Raw genomic sequence first — 19,439 nt, 5'->3', positions numbered from 1 at the left:
GTGAGTATCTCGTCTTACGAAAGCCTCGCAACCCCAAACCTTGATATGTGCCAACGAGGGAGCTTTCCCTGTCCACATCTCGTAAGGTGTTTTGGCAACCTTCTTTGTAGGGACTCGGTTAAGGATATGGGTGGCAGTCTTAAGGCATACCCCCAAAAAGAGATTGATAGTGAAGCACGACTCATCATAGAGCGAACCATGTCCAACAAGGTTCGATTACGCCTTTTTGCCACACCATTCAACTGCGGTGTCCTAGGAGGCGTCAATTGTGAAACTATTCCACACTCCTTGAGATAATCGTGGAATTCAAGACTTAGGTACTCTCCTCCTCGATCGGATCGAAGCATCTTGATTTTCCAGCCCAATTGATTCTCCACTTCATTCTTGAACTCTTTGAAATTTTCAAAAGTTTCTAACTTTTGCTTGATTAAGTAGATATACCCATATCTACTATAGTTACCGGTAAAAGTCACGTAGAAGCGGTTCCCATCCTTCGTGGTTGATCTAAACGGTCCACATACATCGGTATGTATTAGGTCCAATAGACCCTCACCCCTTTCGCAAGAACCAACGAAGGGTGACTTAGTCATCTTTCCAAGCAAACAAGACTCGCATGTGTCATCTTCCCTAAGGTCGAATGACTCCAACACTCCATCCTTTTGGAGTTGGGCTATGCGTTTCTTGTTGACATGTCCAAGACGGCAATGCCACAAGGATGCTTTATCCATACTATTGGAAGAATCTATGTTTAAAACATCATTTCCTAAGTTATCTACAATCATAACAGTTTCATAAATTCCATTACACGGTATTGCTTCAAAATAAAAGACACCATTTAGATAAGCCAAAATAGAACCATTCTCATTATGAAAATAAAATCTAAAACCTTGTCTAAACAAACCATGAAATGAAATGATGTTTCTAGCCATTTCTGGCAAATAGCAACAATTGTTCAAATCTAAACTTAAACCATTCCTAAGCACTAAAGAATACACTCCAATCTTGGTCACAGGCGACGATCTTCTGTTCCCCATGATTAGATTAATCCTTCCATGCTCCACATCCATATTTCTTCTTAGTCCCTGCACATTAGAACAAATGTGGTAACCACAACCAGTATCAAGAACCCAAGAAATAGTATGAGAAGAATCGTTAGATTTAATTGTGTATATACCTGCGAAAGATGGCTTGATCTTTCCTTCCTTGATGGCTTGCAGGTACTCTGGGCAGCTTCTCTTCCAATGTCCTATCTTGTGGCAGTGGTGGCACTCTGCCTCCTTTGGGTTAGGGCAGGGCTTAGCAGGATCAACTTTGGTCCCACTAGAAGAGGCACCATCTCGGGCTTTAACCTTGCGATAGTTCTTAGACGAAGCCTTCCTCTTCTTTCCCTTTCCTTGTCCAATGGCCAAGACAGGAGCAGCGAGTGGATTGGGAGTTGGTGCAACAGACTTGTCCTTGAAGTTGCTCTCAGCGACTCTCAAGAGACCTTGGAGCTTTCTTAGGGTGACCTCTTCTTTGTTCATGTGGTAGGTCATCCTAAATTGATTGTAGCTTGGAGGCAAAGAGTGAAGCACCATGTCGATCGCCAAGTCTTCCCCAAAGTCAACATTCAACTTACCAAGACGGTCGACATACCTTTGCATCTTTTGCAGGTGCACAGTAAAAGACTCTCCATGACCCATCTTAGTGGAAATCATGTTAGTGAAAATCTCATCACGCTCTTGTCTCGCGTTTTGGTGGTATCTCTCCAATAAGTCTTGGTGCATCTCGTACGGGTACATGTCCTCAAAGGACTTTTCGAATTCGGAGTTCATAGTGGCTATCATGATGCAATGAACCTTCGTTGCATCACACTCGTGAGTTTCAAAAGCGGTCATCTCCGCCGGAGTAGCGATTTCAGGGTTGATTTTCTTAAGCTTCTCATCGAGGACATACTCTTTGTCCTCATAGCGAGCAATAGTGCGAATGTATCTTATCCATTCGCTAAAGTTCGTCCCATCGAAAGTGACCTTTTAAAAAAGGCTCATCAATGTGAAAGAACTAGCAGCAGCGTTGTTTGCGTTCGACATCTACAAATAGAAAGGACAAAGATAGATTAGAAAATGAATCCCTAATTATCACCCAATAAGAAAAATTAGGGCTAGGATCCAACAACAATATTTACATATTAGAAAAGGGATGCCGTAATCCAACATGCAAATAATATGAAGGTAAGTGAATGACGATTCACTAATTCTCCACCATAAAAACATAACTTTAAGTCCTAAATGTATTGAGAATTCCTAGGCTTGGATGAGATTCATTGAAACTCTTCAATGGCATGTTTAAATCTCGATATGCCCCTCTTGTTTGTGACTGGGATACCGAGGATCACAAAGCGGGTGTGAATTATCATGCAAATTCACATGGTGCCTTCATTGTAACGATCACCTATTCGATGTGCCGGTAAACCACACACGCTCCATCGAACTATGATAAACAATGAATCACCCTTTGCCACCTTTGCTTAGAACCAATTAGTGTGCCGGTAAACCACACACGCTCCACTAACTTCTTAGCAAGGGTGCAAAGTGTAATTTCGTGGGATTGCATCAATTCACTTTTCCTAAAATAACTAAGATTGAGAAATTTTATAAAACCTGTAGTTACTTTGTATTTCATGTTATACTTTTAATGAGAGGATGAGGTTGCCCTATCCTACCCGTTCGGCTAACGACCCTCCACCGATCAAGCAAGCGGTGGGTGTGAGTGTACACCCATTAAGCGCCATTTTATAGGCCGCAACCTTATACTCACCTTATAGATCGGCTTCGTGAATGAGGCCTATTAACGGTAAGACTAGCATTTCAGTTATACATATATATATATTAATCTTGTAATATTATATTAGTATAGGGTTATATTTCAAACTTGTAAAAATCTAGTGTTTGTAATTTAAATTGTCTAAATTAAAACTTTTAATCACAAAACATAAATTTCAAAACTTGAGGGCAAGTTTTAAACATTTAAAACATAGAGGATCAAATAACAAATAATCTTAATTAACAATTAATTCCATAATTATCCATATTTGATTTATTTAAAGATTTCTTGCAAGATAATTACCAATTTAATCAAAATAATTAATTAATTATCACATAAGACAATTAAATATTTTATTAATAGATAAATATCTTTAATTAGATCAAGATTATAGTCATATATATCAAAAATTCGGATTAGGGTTGATCTAATATGATAAAGGCAAGTTTCCATAAGATAAATATCAAAAAATCCCGAATTTGGCCCTTCCTGACGCTCGGACTCGCCGAGTACTCACTCTGGACTCGCCGAGTCCACTATGGGACTCGCCGAGTCCATGACTCAGAAACATAAATTTCGAATTTTGCAAGTAAGATTCAAACAAACAAGCAACAATTTAATAGAAACCAATCTAGGCTCTAATACCACTGATGGGTTTTGGCCATATGAACATCCCTATGTGCACATGCAAACCCTAATGCTTAGATCTAGGTTTCTCTAATTAAACATGCTTTCAATCCAAGACTTCTAATGACTAATTAGGTATAAGAACAATATAAAATCAGATCTAGAAGTTTACCTTTGAATCTCTTGTTTGATCTTGTTGTCTTGGAGCTCTAGAGTCACAATTGTCACTCCTCTAATGGCTTACAAACACTAACTAGCAAGAGGACGATTTGAGAGAGAGGAGAGAGACTAGAAATCGGCCAGGGTTTCTTTGCTTTAGCAGAGGTGCCGATTTCCCTTGCCCTAGGGGTCTATTTATACTTGTAAGGCTCCTAGGGTTTCACCCTTAAACCCTATTTGGATCATCTTTACTCAAAGCAATCCTAATCCTTACCAAAGATAAGCCTTGGACGAATTTGAGGCTATCCCAAGCCCTAGAATCGTCCAACCTCTATCCCTTAAGGATTTACAGCCCAAAGTGTAACTATCAAACAATTGACAGTTTATACCCTCTTATTTAATTATCTCTTTAAGTCACCAAATTAATGCTAATTAATTTATGACTTATATTAATCAAATAATAATATTATTATTCCTTATATTATTCTCATAATATATTAATAATCTCTATTCTCTCATAATAAATCATCCTGTCAAGTTGCTATGGTGAAGGCAACCCAAAAGGACCATGCACAATCGGGTCAAATACTTGCCTAATATAGTTGCAACCTTAGACACTATTCCAACAGTATTCTCCAGCTCAAACGAGACAACTGGCTCCAACCAGTTAACATCCAATGATGTCGAATTTGGTGGGATCGGACACAATAAAGTTGGAAGTGTGGAAGATCGGAATCGCAGCCATTACTGAGTTATCTGGTACCTGAAGATGAAGGTGATCAATCGCACGCTTGACTATTACCGACCAGAAGCGAGCGCAAGAAATCTCCGAATGCCTTGAAGTTTAAAAGGTGCTTTGAATCAATTAAGCCTAGAGTATTGAACCATAATCCAGGTTAATCCCAAAGTATAACCCGTATATAATAGTGCAGAAAAGCTTGATAGCACTATCCGAACTCGTAACCCATTCTGAGAAGCTCTTAAACGAAAGAGTGAAAAGTCCATTCCATATTGGAGGAAGGTTGGGTTTCTTGAACTTTGATAGGAGAGAGAGGTGTTCCAGATACCCCATTTGGTAGAACATCTCTAGAATCACAGATGAAGAAATTGATTCCGGAACGACTAGATCCTTAGACGAAGAAAACCCTAGTATCCTGCTAAATCGGGCCTTGGAGATGGAGGTTTTGTTGGAATCAACCTCAAACGTTATCATGAACTCATTTTGTTGATAGGTAGTAGTGGAAAACGCCTTGGATAGATGGACTAAGGGGACATTCTCAGCCATCATTAGGGATTGAGCCAAAGGTGAGTGACGAAGGTACTCAATTATAGGTTGGAGAGAAATAGCGTGCTTGGATGAATTGAGATCCAAGATGAGGTTTTGGTTAGGTTTGATGTTCAGTATAACCGATGAAGCGGTTTTTTCAGCAACGGATGGAGTTTCATATGAGTTAGCCATGGAAACTAGTGGAGATGATTATGAACATAGTAGAGAAAAAGAGGATTTTTTGCCTTATAGATTTCAAAAACTTTGAAAGTGTTAAAGGAAATCAAGCGTCGGTTACCCTTTTATACAGTATGAGTGGTGAGAGAAATCTAGCTGTTGACGGTTCCGTTTCCCAGAAAAAAGCTCCTGAAAATGCGTGACAACTATATGTGTGTCAGGTGGCGTAACTGACAGGAACTTTTGAAAAACATGTGCCCAAATTGAAATCTTATCCCTTTAAAACAGTCGTTTCAGTTCTGCACATTCGTAACGAAGCAATAATCTCCACAAACTGTTCGTAACAAGTAGCCATATCCTGTTTTTTTTTATATTTTGAATTGAAAGTAACCATTCGGAATTTTGAGACCAGACTTTTGAAAAATCACGAGGATTTTTGTGCAAGATTGTGCCAAAGATAAAGAAATAAAGAAAATTATATATGGGAATCTGTGATGACAGTTATAAATCAACATTAAAACAGTTGGATCCCAGGTAACGATCTCTTCCTTCGGAATCAAGAGAGACTCGGAAGTGCTTGTGTGGCATCCTGTTGAATTACAATCATCTGTTTGTTGAGAAACATTGAAAACTTCTTTTAAATAGGTTAAAGGGTGGCTTCATCTTCAACCGTATTCCAAAACTTAATATAAGTATGAAAGAATGGAAGAAGTACTTGTCTGACCAGTGTATCCATAATAAAAAGTAGACTTTGGATAATTTAATTGGCTAGATAAAATAGAAATCTCAAGAAAAATAAAAACTAGATCTTTTAGGAAGAAAAGCCTTGGGTAAAGAACATTTCATCAAGATCTCACAAAAATAAAATAATGAGATTCCGAGGTACAAACCACGAAGGTTGAAGTTCGTCAATTCTATGGTGAAAAAGCTAGAACATTTTAAATGTTCACAATCAATTTAGAAACTGGTTTCGGATTTTGGGTTTCACTCAATTCGTGGTGACAACGAATTTAAGATCACGAACACATATGTTGTGTAACCATAAACCTCAGTGGTAATTTCTGAGAGTCTCGAGGGTTACTTTTGTGGAAGTGAAAATGATGGAGAAATGTTTGAGGTGGTTCCAAAGTTATAATGTAGCTTTGCTATATAATACTGAGCAAGCAGTGAACTCTTAACTCATTGTGAGAAGAATAAGGTAGCTCAATAACTTACGTGAATTTATAGCCTAATTGGGAGAAACGATTGGTAATATCGAATCATTAAGGCTTCAAACATAGAGTCTCAGAGGCTTCAGTCGACATTTAGTAACATGCTTCTAGGGACACTTAACTAGTGCAAAGATTCAGAGTTAAAAACCTTCCCCATCGTTCGGAATTGAGAGCATGATGAAAATGTACCTGGTTCTAAAAAGACATGTTGAAAATAACGTACAAAATAAAGAAATATATTTTTGGTAATTTTGGGTTTTTCTAAAAAGAATAAAACAGAAATAAATAAAATATTTTTTTGATTTTAGAATTTTTTGAAAAAGATAAAAAAAAATAAACATAAAAAAAATGTACAGTAAGTTCTAAATTAGTCGGAAGAGACTTAATATACAAAGGATACAAAATGTCTGAACCTTCAGATGAACAATGGAATCCGAGTCATTTCGAGGGCTCGCAACCACCTGGAACATGAAGTATAGATTTCAAATCATTCCGAGGGCTCGGAGCAGTTCGGAGAAAGAACGTTGCTTTACTTTATTATGCTAATTCTGGAACATAATCTGCTTCTATCAATCCTAAGACTTATAGGATTCGATTAAAGGATGGTTCAGGTAAGGTTTTCATAAAGATATCAGCTAGTTGATCAAACAGATCTTACAAAGTGAATTTCGACATTGCCGTCCTCAACGTGGTCCTTTATGAAATGATACCTCAGTTCTATATGTTTTTTCTTGGAATGTTGCACTGGGTTGTGGCAAATGCAAATTGCAATTTTAGAATCACAATATAAGGGGATCCTTTTCATATTAATCATGTAATCTCTAAGCTGACTTTGAATCCATATCACTTGAGAGGTACAAGAGGCAGCTGCAATATATTCAGCTTCAGCGGAAGATAAAGAGACACACATTTGCTTTTTTGATTGCCAACTTATGATTTTCCTATCAAGAAATTGACATCCTCCAGTTGTACTTTTGCGATCAAGACCGCATCCGTCAAGATCAGAATCAGAAAATGCTTGCACAAAGAATCCCGAGTTTGAAGGGTACCAAATTCCGAGATAGGTTGTTCTTTTTAAGTATCGGAAGATGTTCTTTACTGCAGTCATATGGGGTTCGTGAGGATTTGCCTGAAACCTGAAACAATAGCAAACATAAAACATAATGTCTGGATGACTAACTGTTAGATACATTAATGAACCTATCATTTGTCGATAGAGAGTCATGTCAGTTTTTGGCTTGTCCAAGGAAGGTGTAAGCTTCGTTCTGAATGCCATAGGAGCCTTGACTTTTGAATCTCCCACCATTCAAAATTTCACGAGCAAGGACTTCGTGTAGGCCCCCTGGTTGATGAATATACCCTCTTAACTTTGTCTAATATTTAAACCATGGAAAAAGTTAATTGGACCCATTGAGCTCATCTCAAATTTAGTTTCCATCAATTTTCGAAATTCAGCAATTAATTTAGGATAAGTAGATCCAAAAATGATATCATCAACATAAATTTGGACAATTATTAGATGGTCACCATCTTTCTTGCGAAAGAAGGTTGGGTCGACCGAGCCTTGTTTAAACCTAGATTGCTTTGAGAAAGGAGTAAGGGTTTCATACCATGCACATGGTGCTTGTTTCAAACCGTACACAACTTTATCAAAAATATAGTAGTGATTTGGATACTTCTCATTTACGAAACCCAAAGGTTGCTCCACGTAGACCGTCTCTTCTAATTCACCATTAAGAAACGCACACTTCACGTCCATTTGATAGACTTTGGAATTTTTGTGAGCTGAGTATGCAAGGAAAATCCGAACAGATTCTAGCCTTGCTACTGGTGTACAAGTTTCTTCATAGTCTATGCCTTCCTCTTAAAAGTATCCTTTCACAACTAATCATGCTTTGTTTCTAATTACGTTGCCTTCTTTGTCAAGCTTATTACAAAATACCCATTTCAAACCTACAACCGATACATCCTTTAGAGTTGGAATCTGTAACAACGTAAATTTCCAAAACAATTTTTCATTTTCAAAACATACTTTTATTCATAAGAAAATATCAAAACATAATGTATCCAATGTTATCGTAAAAAAACATATCCCAGAATCTCAAGACATAAACTCCATGAGTTTGTACGGATCATCTCGGCGCCTTCCCGCGATCCTCGCTAGTACCTGAAACACATAACACAACTTCTGTAAGCATAAATGCTTAGTGAGTTCCCCAAAATACCACATACAACACATACGCCACTCAAGGCCATAACTTTATGGGACCTTTTGGTCCAAGTGTCTCAGGGGACTTCCGTCCCAAAATCCTGGTAGACCTTCCTGTCCTAGCCGTATCGACCTTCCGGTCCGTAACCTTCTGACCTCCCGGTCCATATCATCTTGACCTTTCGGTCCTGATCATTCATAACATACATAACACATACATAGCATATAACAATACTCAACACATACATCTAATAGCATATAAGACCTTCCGGTCACACATAGGTACCACTCCAGGTACAGTATAGTGAGAAGACTCACCTCGTATGATATCGGAAAATCTCTCGTGCTCGAATACCCGCTCTAGCCTCCTCCTATCAATAGAATAACATCCCTAATCAATATTATCTCATAATCTCATCTCTAATGATGGGTAGAAGACCATTCGACCCCTCCCAAAACTCTCTTGAATCAGCTTAACCAAAAACCTAAGGTCAACTGAAGTCAACAGTCAAACTTTGATCTGACTCGTCGAGTGCACATGGGTGACTCAGCGAGTCCATGCGGGTCCTATGAATCCCTCTAGCCTTACTTGGCACGTCGAGTCATCCCTTCACTCGATGGGTTACTCCTGTCACGAATCGCGGGTCAACCTCGACTCGACTCGTCGAGTCCACTTATGAACTCGACGAGTTACATCCATGGCAACACTCAAATGACCTTCTGAGGTCAGATCCGCTTTTCTAACCTATAGATCTGACCTTCCCATACCCACTAATCACGTAAAGGTGAAACCTTTACACTCATGCAACACATATATGGTTCCTTTTGAAGAAATAGTCTCAAAAATGGCAACCTAAGTTCATTCCTTCCATAACTCTTCATAAAGCAAGATGGATAATGCTCTCTGGACCTCTATGGGTCCATATCTGAAGTCTAACACATAAAGGGACCATAAACTCATCAATTTAAGCTTTGAAACCACGAATTAGCAACCCTCTTGACCTCCTCTAGCTGGAAACACCTTCTTCTTTGCAAAACAACACCAAAAAGGATTAAAATGGCTTGCTCTCACACACAACTCGCCCAAGCTCTCTAGGGTTTCTCTCTCTGGACTGGTAGCCGCAAATAAGGGCTATAAGGTCCTTTAAATAGGGCTCAGGCCCGCAGATTTAGGGTTTCTGACCTCAGCACGGACTTGTTGAGTCATCCTGCTGACTCGTCGAGTCCATTCATTAATCCAGTCAACAAATCGCGATCCTGCTTGACGAGTCTAGGCGTCGACTCGTCGAGTCCTTCTCTCTAAATCAAAATAAATGAATAACATAGAATACCGGGGAATCCGGATATTACAATTCTCCCCCACTAGAATCAGACTTCGTCCTCAAAGTCTTGCTGTGACAACCTGAAATTTCCAACTGTATAAACCTCATCTACTCAATAGAAGCTAGTTCAGTTTCAGTGATTTTCAAGCTTTTCCGAACAAGTTTGTGTACTTTAGGGTTTATGTTTTACGTGATAACAGGAGAGTGGATACTCCTGGTTTTGTGAAACTTGGGCATTTCAAGTTTCATAATGTTACAGTCCAACATCAGGAATAAAAACATTTTCTGTCAAAATATTCCAGGACTATAAATAGTTTTCTGAACTAAATTGATTCATTATTTACAATTCCAAATAGAGAAAAGCCATATTCTCTCTGACAGATCTTCGGGTTTTCATCCCAGATTGTGAGTCTACTTTTCTATATGTGTTTCAATACTTGTTAGATGCTCATTAACACAAATTACATGTTTAGATTACAAGATCCGGGAGTTTACCGCCCAAGAACGTTCTTGGGGAGTAAACTCCAAAATGGAACTTTAATGCTTTCTAGACCCATCCACATGTTAGAGGACTTATCAAGGACATTGTGTATGATCTTTATAGCCTAGAAATCATCCCAGAAACATAAGTTCTAGGAGTTTACGGCCAAGGAACTCCCTTGGGCCGTAAACCCCTTTTCAAGGGCTTAAATGCCCTAAAACTTTCCCCAAATGCTTAAGGAACTTAACCACTAGTGCTTGTGCTTGTTTAGAACATCAAAAGGCCATAAAACCATAAGTTTCTAGGAGTTTATGGCCAAGGAACTCCCTTGGGCCGTAAACCCCTTTTTGTGGGACAAAAATCATTCCAAGCTACCCTTAAGCCTTTAGACAATTTACCTTGCACCTTTGGGACTAGAATGGAGAGTAGAACACATAGAAATCACTCCTTGGAAGGAGTTTACGGCCAAGGAACATGACTTGGGCCGTAAACTCCAAGTGAAGGCACCAAAGTGTGCCTCTTGTCCCCATTAGCCTTAGATAAATTCATGGATGCCATTCTTGATGTTTAAGTGCCTCAAATCAATTAAATTCCTAGAGTTTACGGCCGTAAACTCTAAGGTGAAGTACCTTAGGCCGTAAACTCCCATATGGAGTGTTCTAAAGCCTTAAACTACTTCATGTGTTATTCCAATAAAACTAGGAGTGTTCTAGGATCAAGATAGCACCACAAAACACCCAAAAACACCATTTGAGGAGTTCACGGCCATAAACCTATGAGTTTACGGCCGTAAACTCCAAGGTGTGGGGTTTGTTGGATGGTGAACTCATATACAAGGCTATTTGATGTTTCAAACCCTTTTGCCTTGTCCCGTAGCAACTTAGATGCAACCATTTGAACCTTAAACACTCACAAAAGTGTTTAAATGTTTTCTAAGTGTCTTAACTTATTTATTTAAGTTATTATTTGTCTAATTAGTTATATATATATATATGCTTATTGTATGATAACTAGGCTCGTGCGTGTAAACAAGTCTCCGTTGCCACCTAGCACGGTAGCCGACACTGCAATTCGGACAACTCACCACAAGTGAGTTCATACCCCTTGAATCAACCTTTGAAATGATTTTAAGTGTTTTAAATACTTTATGGGGGGGATACAAGTCAAATACTTATATTTATTACTTCAATCACATGTGATTGCATTTAATCACATGTGATTAATAACTAGGAAAACAATGATTTTTACCACTGTTAAAACTGTTTTTCAAACTGCTTTACTATTGAAATGTTTTACAAACTGTTTTACTATCCGAACTTATTTATAAACTGTGATTCAACAAATGCTACTTATACTTAAACTGTTTTATCAACTTATGCCTTCAAAATGTTTTATAGATCGACATCAAGTCGATCTTCTCTTGAAATTATATTACTGCTTCAAATGTTTTATGAAAACTTATTTATGCTTTTATATATCCAATTGCATGCCCATATATGTATAGATATATAAATAATGTCTAAAGGGCTTAGGAAGGCCATCCGCCCTATTTCCTTTTCCTCGATTTGGATGTGGTCTGGTGGGATTTCGGGTGACCATCCGAAGGTCATTTCCATATTACTTATATATCATATATACATGTATAGACATAAAGGTACTTCCATATTCATACTCATCAGTACATCATTAGCTGGTTACCATCGGGGTAACGCAGGATCATACATATACAGAAATACTAGAAACAATACATATACAGAAATACTAGAAACAATACATATACAGAAATACTAGAAACAATACATATACAGATATACTAGAAACAATACATATACAGATATACTAGAAACAATACATATACAGATATACTAGAAACAATACATATATAGATATACGAGAAACAATACATATACATGAATACTTAACAATTGCGATCCACTGTATCGGGCATGCCTTAAATGTCATGGCCCGAGTTGTAGCCAGAATTCTCTTGGAGGGAGAGCGTGAGTTTGCGTATAGATCTATACTGGATTGACTATCCTACACCTAGCTGCTAGCTACAGCCGGACCTGCAGGTCTGCGGGTGCCAAACGTCATTTCTTATTACGACCATTCATTATGTCGTTGATTATCAGTCGATAGCATGGTGCAATTAATCACAATAAACCTTAATATAAATCCGGTTTAAGGTAGTAGTATTTAGTACAGCAGTAGTCTTATTATACAAAGCTACAGTACTACAATGATTTACCCATTACATATTTTAGTGATAATCTCACTCAAGCATTAATGTACAAATTATATTTTTAACAAATGATAGTTATATTTGGGTAATCACACACTTTACAACAGAAAAGTTTACAAAACAGCCTAGCCTTGGTAGAAGGTTACTTTTATAGAAAATATAGGATTTTCTGAGTGATTCAAACTTTTATAAACACTTTCAACCATTTACTTACATTTTTACAACTTATACATTGAGACAAGTTCAAACGTTTTTATAAGAAACATTGACACTAAAATACTTATGAACTCACCAGCTTAATGCTGATAAACTCTTTCAAAATAACTTGTATTCTCAGGTCATCAGTAGACAGGTACCGAGGCCAGCTTTTGAGAAGATGGAGTGCATTCAAGACTCATCTCATATTATTTTGTGTTTCATTATTTTTGGTGTCTATAACTGTACAGAACACACTTGTATTGAAATTATATATTTAATGCAATGGATGATGTTGTTTGCTTATTTACATTTACTGTGTTGTGATACTGTACATGACGTCCTCCGCCCCGGAACGTTTCCGCCGTTCTTGGTTTTGGGGTGTGACACTTGCTCTACAAACAACTCTGGATGCCACTCCCGCATCTCCAACTCCGGCTCCCAAGTCAGATTGGACCCTCTCCGATGTTGCCACTGGACATGAACCAAGGGCACCTCCTTGTTCCACAGAACCGTGATCTTACGATCCACAATCGCGACAGGTCTCTCAACATAATTCAGGCTCGCATCCACCTGAATATCCTCTAGTGGTACCACCGCCGACTCGTCGGCTATACACTTCCTCAACTAAGACACGTGGAAGGTATCATGAATCTAGCTCAACTCCGCAGGTAGCTCCAAACGATACGCTACCCTGCCCACTCTCGCGGTCACCCTGAACGGACCAATGTACCGGGGCCCCAGCTAGCCCCTCTTCCTAAATCTGATCTCTCCCTTCCAAGGAGACACCTTCAGGAGTACGAAGTCTCCCACCTGAAACTCAAGCTCGGATCATCACCTATCCGCAAAACTCTTCTGGCGACTCTGAGCTGTCAACAACCTCTGGAAGTGAAACGTACATCTCGATCTGACACAATCGAGATCGGTACTCCATGACGCGATACCACCTCTCTCACATACAACTCTGCCAGCCTCTCAGCGGAAGAGCTCTCACTGATATCAAGAAAGCGAGCGCTCTTTGTCAGCCGGTCGACTATCACCCAAATTGCATCGACACCCCTCGCGGTCCTCGGAAATTTGGTGATAAAATCCATAGAAATATGTTCCCACTTCCACTGGGGAATCTCAAGTGGCTGCAACTTACCATGAGGATGTTGGTTCTCGGCCTTAACCCTGCAACAAGTCAAGCACCTCTCAACGAACCACGTAACATCCCTCTTCATACAGGGCCACCAATAGTCTCTCTTCAGATCCAAATACATCTTAATGGCCCCAGGATGGATCGAGAACCTCGATCTATGCGCCTCCTCCATCAATATGGTACGCGCCCCTCCTGCAAACGGCACCCAAATCCGATCCTGAAAGGTCATAAGCCCTTGGCTATCGGTAACGAACTCAGACATCTACCCGATCACCCGCTCCTTCTTGCGGTTCTCTGGTGTCACGGCCTCTTCCTGTCCAATACCAAAGTCATCACCGTCAACCGCATACAAGTGTCTCGAATCGGGGCACTCTCTGCCCTACGGATTAGAGCATCAACTACAATATTAGTTTTGCCCCGGTGGTACAGGATCTCGCAATCGTAATCCTTTACCACATCCAACCATCTCCTCTGACGCATATTCAGGTTGGGATGATCCATCAAATACTTCAAACTCTTGTGGTTCATGTATATGGTACACCGAACCTCATACAGATAGTGACGCCAGATCTTGAGGGCGAACACCACTGCCTCCAACTCCATATCGTGGGTGGGATACCTTGTCTCATGAGGCTTCGGCTGCCTCGATGCATATGCTATCACATTCCCTCTCTGCATAAGCACCGCACCCAACCCCAATATCGATGCGTCGCAGTACACCACAAAATCCTCCATTCCCTCTAGAAGGGATAACACCCGGGCTTCGCACAATCTCTGGCGAAGAGTCTCAAACGAGGTCTGTTGCTTCGGACCCCACGAAAAAGCAACGCCCTACCGGGTCAACCTGGTGAGAGGCACGACAATCATAGAGAAATTGTTGATAAATCTCCGATAATAGCCAGCCAATCCCAAAAAAACTCTTGATCTCGGTGGGGGATTTCAGCACCTTCCAACTAATCACAGCCTCAATCTTGGCCGAATCGATCAATATCCCATTCTGGTTAACGAGATGCCCCAAGAACTGGACTTGCTGTAACCAGAACTCGCACTTGGAGAATTTGGCATAGAGCCTCTCCAATCTCAAAACTCCGAGAATCTCTTTTAGATGCTCCTCATGCTGCTCTTTAGATCTCGAATACACCAGAATATCATCGATGAATACAATCACCGACCTATCCAACATCAGTCTGCATACCATGTTCATGAGATCCATGAACGTTGCTGGTGCATTGGTGAGCCCAAAAGGCATCACCACAAAATCGTAGTGCCCATAACGAGTCCTAAACGGCGTCTTCTGGATATCCTCATCCCGCACCCTCATCTGGTGATATCAAGACCTCAAATCTATCTTGGAGAACCAAGATGCTCCCTGCAACTGATCGAACAGATCATCAATCCTCAGCAGTGGATAATGGTTCTTGACCTTCAAATTTTTCAACTCCCGGTAATCAATGCACATCCGGTGTGAACCATCCTTTTTCTTGACAAAAAGGATCGACGATCCCTAAGGTGAGCTACTTGGCCTGATAAATCCTTTCCGCACCAGCTCCTGAAGCTCTGAGGATAACTCTTGCATCTCTGGTGGCGCAAGGTGATAGGGCGCCTTGGCAATAGGCGCCGCTCCCGGAACCAAATCGATGCGAAACTCCACCTGCCTCTCGGGAGGCACACCCGACAACTCCTCAGGGAAAACATCCGGGAACTCACGCACTATCGACACGTCACTAACCGAACCCCGCCCCTCTGCGACCACCCGTGAATCCATCACATAAGCCACAAACCCGCTACAGCCCTGTTGTAGGCTCCGCCTCGCTCTGCCAGCCGAACAAAATGCTGACCCAGAACGGGTACCCTCGTCGTACACCGTAATTACTCCCCCACTAGGTTCTCGTATCGTCACCAACTGTCGCTCGCAGTCTATAACAGCCCCAAATCAGCTCAACCAATACATGCCCACTATTACACACACGTCCCCCCATCGCAATCGGGAACAGATCTATCGGGGACTCAACACCGAAGATCTCGAGTACACATCCTCGAATCACGTCCGTAGCATACACCGCTTGCTCGTCAGCTATGGAAACTCTTAGAGGTTGATTCAACGCCTCCCGTTGGATACTGATGTGCTGACTAAACACTAAAGACACAAATGACCAACTCGCACCCGAGTCAAATAACACCAAAGCAGATACAGAACTCACAAGAAAAGTACCTACGCATATCATAATATAAGTATAATATCTCAAACTCAGCATAAATAAATGAAAGAATACATACCAGCCACAACATCGGGCCTTGCGCGGACCGCCTCCGTTGTCAACTGGAAGGCTCTCCCACAAGCCTTCGGTGCCTCGGCCTTCACCGGCCGAACCTCAGTAGCTCGCATGGCAGCAGGGGCAGATCCCTGCGTTGACCCCCGCAGTTGTGGACACTCGGCCTTCAGGTGTCCGGTTTGGTTGCACTGAAAGCAAACCATGAACCCCTTGGGGGCAATCCTTAGCTATGTGCCCCTCCTTGCCACATTTGTAGCAAGCACCTGATCGACAAACCCCATCATGTCCCTTGTCGCACTTCCCACAAGTGCGGCCCTTCTAGCCTCCAGATCTCGAATCGTCGGGATTTGCCTGCTTGACTGCCGACTGAGACTGTGCCGGCCGCCGATCCTTCCCTTGAGACTCGGCCTCATCCCGGGCCTGAGTCTCCAGTTCAATCACCCTCTTCCGGGCATTTTCCCGGAGCTCAGAAAATGTCTGGTATGATGATTTCGCCACGAACTCCCTGATATCCCTCCTCAAAATGCTCAAGTACCGACTCATGCGTGCCTGCTCAGACGACATGTGCTCAGGGCAAAACAACGCCATCTCATGGAACATCCGTGTGATCACAGTCACTGATTCTGTCCCCTGCTTGAGGGACAATAAATCATGTGTCAACCGTTCCCTCTCCACCGGGGGAACGTACTCGTCTTTGAACATGAAGGTGAACCTCTCCCAGGTCACCTCCGAAATCTCTACAGGAGTGAAGTTTGCCGTCACAAACTTCCACCAGTCCTTCGCTCCCAAGCGAAGTTGGTTCAGTGCAAACCAAAATCTCAAATGCTCCGGACACGAACAGGTGTAGAAGCATCCCTCGATATCAGAAATCCATCTCATCGCAGCAATCGGATCCTGCGTCCCATCAAACTCTGGTGGCTTCGTGTTGCTAAACTCCCGGAACAACATCGAGTCACCTCCTTGAGGTCTAGCAGCAGCAGCAGCAGCTGCAGCAGCCGCAACCTCAATAACCGCTGTGTACCGCTCATCAAAGGTATCAATCAATGTGGTCTTGATAGACCCAATCATCTCTGGAATCTCAAATCGGATCGCCGCAGCCACCTCATCGTGGATCATCTTACAAAGCTCCTCGTCACTCACGCCGCTCATCTTAGGCCTGTGGTGTGTCCCAACCATGATGTCTCTAAAATGCAACGTAAAATATAGAGACTCGCTCGAGCATACTCACACTCGATAACTCAACCCTACTTGTTCCCTAGTACCCAAAGGATTCTTACTTGGACTGCGCACTGATACGGTTTCATTAGTAGTACGGGCCCTATACTACCGTCCACACCACATTAGTATTCACCCCAAGTCCTCCTCCTAGGATCCCATATCACAATTACTCTACATCTCGCTAGCATAGGCTACCCTTCGGTAGACCTCTCATAAGCTCCTCACTGTTACCTACTTACTCTCAAGCATCTCATAGTAGCAGAAATCTTCCTAGGCTAAGGCATCACAAATTAGGCCACTCTAGTCCTAATATGAATACCTAGCCTACTATAGCATGCATAACATATCATAACATATCTCATAACCCTAGGCGTTGCTTGATCGTACACACTGCTTCCTTCTGCTTTTCTCAAATCCTTTTACTTTTTAGAAAAAAAATTAGTTTATGAAAAACTTTCTCAAATCCTCAGTTTGAGTTCATATACACCCGAAGGTGCATTTGAATACCTCAAACCAAGGCTCTGATACCAACTTGTAACAACGTAAATTTCCAAAACAATTTTTCATTTTCAAAACATACTTTTATTCATAAGACAATATCAAAACCTAATGTATCCAATGTTATCATAACAAAACATATCCCAGAATCTCAAGACATAAACTCCTTGAGTGTGTACGGATCATGCAGGCGCCTTCCCGCGATCCTCACTAGTACCTGAAACACATAACACAACTTCTGTAAGCATAAATGCTTAGTGGGTTCCCCAAAATACCACTTACAACACATATGCCACTCAAGGCCATAACTCTGTGGGACCTTCTGGTCCAAGTGTCTCAGGGGACTTCCATCCCGAAATCCTGGTAGACCTTCTGGTCCTACCCGTATCGACCTTCCGGTCCGTAACCTCCTAACCTTCCGTTCCATATCATCTTGACCTTCTGGTCCTTATCATTCATAACATACATAACACATACATAGCATATAACAATATACAACACATACATCTAATAGCATATAAGACCTTCCGGTCACACATAGGTACCACTCCAGGTACAGCATAGTGAGAAAACTCACCTCGTACGATATCGGATAATCTCCCGTGCTCGAGTACCTAATCTAGCCCCCTCCTATCAATAGAATAACATCCCTAATCAGTATTCTCTCATAATCTCATCTCTAATGATGGGTAGAAGACCATTCGACCCCTCCCAGAACTCTCATGAATCAGCTTGACCAAAACCCTAAGGTCAACTGAAGTCAACGGTCAAACTTTGATCTGACTCGTCGAGTGCACATGGGTGACTCAGCGACTCCATGCGGGTCCTCTGAATCCCTCTAGCCTTACTTGGCACGCCGAGTCATCCATTCACTCGATGGGTTACTCCTGTCACGAATCGCGGGGCAACCCCGACTCGACTCGTCGAGTCCACTTATGAACTCGACGAGTTACATCCATGGCAACACTCAAATGACCTTCTGAGGTCAGATCCGCTTCTCTAACCTACAGATCTGACCTTCCCATACCCACTAATCACGTAAAGGTGAAACCTTTACACTCATGCAACACATATATGGTTCCTTTTGAAGAAATAGTCTCAAAAATGGCAACCTAAGTTCATTCCTTCCATAACTCTTCATAAAGCAAGATGGATCATGCTCTTTGGACCTCTATGGGACTAGATCTGAAGTCTAACACATAAAGGGACCATAAACTCATCAATTCAAGCCATAAAAAGGGTATAGAAAACCCTAGATTCATAGATCTTAACCAAAACAGAAGGAGAGTTCGATTTGCTACATCAACACTGCAGATCCAAGCTTGGAAACCACGGATTAGCAACCCTCTTGACCTCCTCTAGCTGGAAACACCTTCTTCTTTGCAAAACAACACCAAAAAGGATTAAAATGGCTTGCTCTCACACACAACTCACCCAAGCTCTCTAGGGTTTCTCTCTCTGGACTGGTAGCCGCAAATGAGGGCTATAAGGTCCTTTAAATAAGGCTCAGGCCTGCAGATTTAGGGTTTCTGACCTCAGTGCGGACTCATCGAGTCACCCTGTCGACTCGTCAAGTCCATTCATTAATCCAGTCAGCATATCGCAATCCTACTTGAC

The sequence above is a fragment of the Lactuca serriola genome, chromosome 6, assembly GCF_051521515.1.
Source record: "Lactuca serriola cultivar US96UC23 chromosome 6, Lser_US96UC23_V15, whole genome shotgun sequence".
In the NCBI taxonomy this organism is placed as follows: domain Eukaryota; kingdom Viridiplantae; phylum Streptophyta; class Magnoliopsida; order Asterales; family Asteraceae; genus Lactuca; species Lactuca serriola.
Note: the sequence above shows the minus strand (reverse complement) of the source record.